We start from the raw sequence: 6,000 nt of genomic DNA on the forward strand, positions 1-6,000 counted from the left end.
TGCTGAGGGCGTGGTCTGTCCCACTTTCGCCGGTGGCCGAGCGTAGATTAATGTCAATATTTGCATAAGAATTATTTTAATGTTTTCTCCTTGTTATTGTTTATATTATAATAAATAGCAAGAGGAATTTTCCAAAGAGTACTATTCAATTTTGGACACTAACATTTTTCCAACTATTCATTACATTGGAAGTTTTCAGACGCTTATCTACATTTTAAAAGTAAAGCGTAACTTTTTTTTAAATTTCAATAAAATCGAACAGTTAATGTAATCACATGACGTCTAGTTTAAATTCGGCTACGACTATTTTGATCGTTTTTTTATAAATAATGAGTTAAGTTACCTCAAAGAAGTCGAACGGAACGGGTGTTTTAGCTTCTCGTGTGCAGATCTACGGGCAAAAGCTAGTAGACAATGAAGAACATACATACACACATATAATCACGTCTATATTACTTTCAGGGTAGGCAGAGCCCTGAAAAAACCAATAGGCGACGTTTATGATAGAAATGACAATGAAGAATAGTCAACTAAATTAATAAATATCACAATATCTCAGTTTATAAAAATACTCACGATAATCCTACTAATATTATAAATGCGATAGTTTGTATGTCAGTATGGATGATTGTTACTCTTTCACGCAAAAACTACCGAACCGATTACGATGAAATTTGGTATGTAGGTAGCTAAAGACCCAGAATAACATACCTACATATAGCTAGCTACTTTTTATCCCGGAGTCCCCGCGAGAATGATTCCACGCAAACGAAGTAGCGGGCGGCTTCTAGTAATATCATATTTTTATAACAGTGAGTACAAAATGATATCATTGGCGATGATAATTAATTATTTTTATCAAAGGTTAAATTATACAGCGCTATTGATGACATAATCTCTAAGTTTTGCCAAACAAATTAATATGGCGATGTCGTAAGGCAAGCTTTAGAAACCTTGGGAATAATTTACTTTTATTGAACAACTTCATGTAAATTTGAATAAAAAGGATTTTATACAATATGTTTGTAATTTAATTGAATATTATTAATTAAGATGATTGGTTTCCGGTAAAGTTTACCTAATATGACCTTTCTATCTTACAAGTTTACAAAAAAGCACTAGTAAACAACTTTTGTGTCAAAAATTCAAATACTATTGTGACCAAGTGGTTCTCGGCACAAGAGAATAGACCACTCCATCTCTTTCACATGGATGTCTTTAAATGCGACTAAGGGATAGGCTAATACACTTGGTATTCTTCTTTTAAGCGATGTGCTAAATAGTGACAGATTGTCATTATTTTAATCTGAATTCCGTTATAAAGCCTTACAGCTGAACGTGACCTTTCAGTCTTTTTAAGATTGTTAGCTCCGTGTACCCCGCAAGGGATATTGACGTGGTATACTGGTTTGTATCAAAACGATCGATTCTTATAATTTTACAGACAGTTGATGATAAAAAGGATGTTAAATATATATTTTTAAAGCATATAACGTATACTTTATTGTTTTTGGTGACCTGTAAGAGCTTTATGGCGCAGCAGTAGTGCGCTTGTCTATGGCATAGTTTGTCCCGGGTTCGAATCCCGATCAGGGCATTATAAGAAACGAACTTTTTCTAATTGACCTGGGTCTTCAATGTTTATCTACATATATAAGCATTGAATACCTATAGTATTGTTGAGTGTCATTTGTCACGTATATACCATTTATTTAAGCTAATTTGTTTTTCACTACACTGTACTTGAACTAAACTTGACCTCATTAATTATTTTATAGGAGCCTGCAGAAAAACTTGACACCCTATGATTTTTGTTTGTTTGTTTGTTTGTAAAATAAATGTATTGCACATAAAATATATATAAAAAATTACAAAACAGTTATTGCATTATTTGTACAACTCGTAGGGCGGTCGTCTCTGCGGGTTACTGTACATTTGTCTGATTTTCTATGTCCCCCCCTGTACGCTAGCTAACGTGAATAAGTACATACACAAGAGTAATTACACATATTTACGTTCCGTGCAACATTAAATGCCTATCGTGTTGCCAACTATGTGTATCATTACTTTCAATGAAAACCTTTGCAGAAATAGGACAAGGTCGTATTATTGTGAAGAAGAGAAAAAAAGAAATACGGTCGAATAGAGAACCTCCTCCTTTTTTTTGACGTCGGTTAAAAAATAAAGTTTTCGGTACTGAATGTTATTTTTATATTTTTTAACATGTTTAAAAAATTTAACTTTAATTAATTTTCATTTTGTTTTCATCGCTTGGTTGACCTGATTTAATTTCCCAAGAGGCAAATGAAAACTGTCGCGAATTTTAACACAAAAAATCAAAACTGAACTTTTATTGAGTAAAGAGAAATGCTATTTTGATTCTCGCTCGCTGCCGCTACAATAGCGTGCATACAAACGACATCAACGCGCCTCGTACTCGGATATATTATTTTTGAATTAAGTAAATTTTATAAGATAGATTGACCTTACAGCATATTATAAGAAATAAAAATAATGGCCTAAACTACAGTAACATGGAATCAAATCCTTAATTTTTATCTGACGTATAAAAAAGTATAAAAATATGTGTTAATGATCGCGCTTTACAAAAAAATTACAAACAAGGAAATTATGTATGTTAACAAACGTGTTCTAAGTTATTTTTAAACAAGCATGTAACAGACCGACTTTATTCTTACGCTGTTTCTCTTATGCAACCATCTTAATTACTCTACTACCGCAAATTACTCATTCACCTTAGCAGCAGAATTTTACTTAATTGGTGCCCATTAAAATAATATTAAACGCGTTATTCTAGTTCCGCAATTCGAGTCTACAATTAGGGACGGTACACACTAATAAGTGTTGCCAGACACTTTTTTCATGAAACTGAACAATGTCGTCACAGTTTCCGAATATCGAACAAGACGACATTGTGTAACAACCTCGGACAATTACGCGACTGATTAAAATAAGCGAAAAACACTCACCACTTGCAAAAACTCCGAAGTGAAAGTTGCTCCGAAAAACGGTGATACTGGCAATCGAGGATCACTGATACAACCACACAACACAGAGATTCACTGTTTTATTAAAAACACAAGGTTCGATTTTTGAAAATTCGAGTGTTCGCTTTTGAATTTTCAAAGTTCGCGCGTCAGTACGGTGCGCGCTGCGGCACGGGGCGGGCGCGCGACACGGCTGGCGGCAAGAGACTGCGTCCGTGACTCCCACCATCGACGCCCGAAATACTAATCACCTTGCTATCGAGACACTCATTTTGGATCGAGTCATGAGATGAGGCGGATGAGATTTCCAATTGCATGGTCAAGGATTGATGACTTAAGGAAACTCTCCAATTGATCACATGGTCAAGGTTTATGACCAATGAATAATTCGTTGAAATTTTGTAAAAAGAGTGGAACAATTTTAATGGTAAAAAATTATATTTAGATCAGATATAGAATAATCATTTTTTAAGTAAGATAACATTAAGCGATTACGATATAATTCTATGAAATCGAAATGCAATAATGCACATTTTTTTTTAATTTACTTGGAAGCAAGCCTAGCACAAAAGCACATAACAATTTTTAATGACTTTGAATAGCAATCTTTTACACAGAATTTTATTTATTTCTAATCTAAGACCTAATTCCACTCGCATAAAACATAAGATCACTATATCTTCAAAATTGTATAATTTATATACTCCTTAATTTTGCTTTCTAAGTATCATATTATATCTAAGTATATGTTTATCTAATAAAACATGCCTAATTACACCGATCTACAGTAGTTTTGGTTCTACATTGTCTGCCACTAAGTAACGCAGACACACATTCCTTGATGATAAATCTCTTACAATTAAAATCATAAGCGTATAACTCACGTCCGTAGATCTACACGGATCTAGATGGAGCATATATTTTCCCCAGTAGTCAAAGGCCATAAATACCATATCAGGCGCGCGACGGCCGTTCTGACGTAGAGAGCAGATCAGCCTCAATGTCATATTTCACATTGGACATTCTTTTATAATGATATGGCATTTTGTTGGTAATTTTGTAGTAATATCAGAAACCCGTGTGGTTCCCGGCAGTGCCGTGTGGTTCCCGGCACCAATATAAAAAAGAATAGGACCACTCCATCTCTTTCCCATGGATGTCGTAAAAGGCGACTAAGTGATAGGCTCACAAACTTGGGATTCTTTTTTAGGCGATGGGTTAGCAACACTTGTCACTATTTGAATCTCAATTCTATCATTAAGCCAAATAGCTGAAGGTGATTCAATCTTTTCAAGACAGTTGGCTCTGTCTACCCCGCAAGGGATATAGACGTGACCATATGTATGTATGTATGTATCTGAAACCATACTAATGTTACAAAAGCGAAAGTAACTCAGGCTAAATCAGTGAACCAACTTTGGTGAAATTTGGTACATTCTTTTAGGCGATGGGTTAGCAACCTGTCACTATTATAATCTCAATTCTACGAGTATCATTAAGCCAAACAGATGAACGTGGCCTGTCAGTCTTTTTTAAAACTGTTGGCTCGGTTTACCTCGTAAAGGGATGAAGGTATAATAGGTGTGTGTTGGTGTGTTTAATATTCTACTAATAAGAACCAATAAATCCTTATAAAAACATTGAAATAACAATTATTTTCCATAAATCTAATAAAACTAGCCTTTATCCGCCGCTTCGCTACAGGTTTTCGCAAATCTCACGTACATTACAGTTTTAACTGGCATAAAAGTACCCTATGTCCATCTCCAGACTCTTAATTATATATACGTGATATAATTCAGAGATATATAATTTTCAGTAGACAACATGTGAATAATAACAAAGCAACATACAAACAAATAAACTTATTTTCGCATTTATAATTTTAGTTCGGATTGTCTTTAATAAATTTTTTCTTGGAATCAAACTGCGTCAAAGATAAGAGATGATTTCAGATTTTACAATAAAATAGATTGACTTTATCGCCCGTCAATCTCATCATATAATTAAAATCGGGCATCGTAAGGCTGTCAAGTAAATTATGGTGAAGCTTGTCATAATTTAAAGGTTTATTAATGGTAATTAAGAATTTTGGTGTAGAAAACAGAGCCAAGAGTCAGTTTCAGTCTTTATCCCTTGCGGGGTAGACAAAGCCAACAGTCTTGAAAAGACTGAATGGCCTCGTTCAGCTGTATGGCTTAATGATGGAATTAAGACTCAAATAGTGACAGGTTGCTAGCCCATCGCATAAAAGAAGAATTCCAAGTTTATTAGCCTATCCCTTAGTCGCTATCCATGGGAAAGTTAAAAAAAATTATGTTGTTCTTTAGAAGAAGAAAATGAAATCCTTCTCAGTTTAAATCGGGTCTAAATTCCCTTGAAAAATTAAATATTTTTGAATATCTTAAGTCTTAATTCTAATATTATATTTAATTAGTCTATCGAAATATATTGTGATAAAAAATCTATTACTTTCTCACAAAAGCCAAATAAAAAACTCGTTTGAAACAACTACGTTATCACTTGATACAAGTTGATGACAGCCTAATTTCGGAGGTACAGTTACCTGCAAATTACACACACACATCATGTATTTTCTTTATGAGGTAAACATGATAGTTCACGAAGAATACGAAGGTCACGTGACAGAAATTTAGATAAAGATATAGTGACAAGAAAAAAAGAATCCCAAGTTTGCAAGTCTTAAACTTGATGGACTTATAAACTTGGCACGTGCAAAAAATCCAGTGGCACACAATATGTTTTATCTACACACAAGTAAGCAAAACTTTAGATATATGTTCAATTCCTTCGCATCCTTTTCAAAATAAGAATATTTTCATGTTACAAGTCTATTAAACATCGTAATATAACTAATAAAAAAAACATAATATTGATAATTTAGTTCGTAATTTGAAAAAAAAACAACAAAATTAAAAAAAAAAGGATTTTTCAAAATTCACACTACATGTACTTTCCCAAAATTTTTCTT

At 33.6% G+C, this 6,000-nt stretch overlaps 1 protein-coding gene across 1 annotated transcript in view; it reads right to left on the minus strand.

Moving 5' to 3' along the window:
- LOC106129782 (uncharacterized) overlaps positions 1-3,189 on the minus strand; it is a 120,254-nt gene extending 117,065 nt beyond the window's left edge. Inside the window, exon 1 of the mRNA XM_013328447.2 lies at positions 2,991-3,189. The gene's annotated coding sequence lies outside the window, so the exon portion shown is untranslated. The remainder of the gene's footprint in view (positions 1-2,990) is intronic.
- Between the last annotated feature and the right edge of the window lie 2,811 nt (positions 3,190-6,000).

The sequence above is a fragment of the Amyelois transitella genome, chromosome 3 (assembly GCF_032362555.1).
Source record: "Amyelois transitella isolate CPQ chromosome 3, ilAmyTran1.1, whole genome shotgun sequence".
Taxonomy (NCBI): Eukaryota; Metazoa; Arthropoda; class Insecta; order Lepidoptera; family Pyralidae; genus Amyelois; species Amyelois transitella.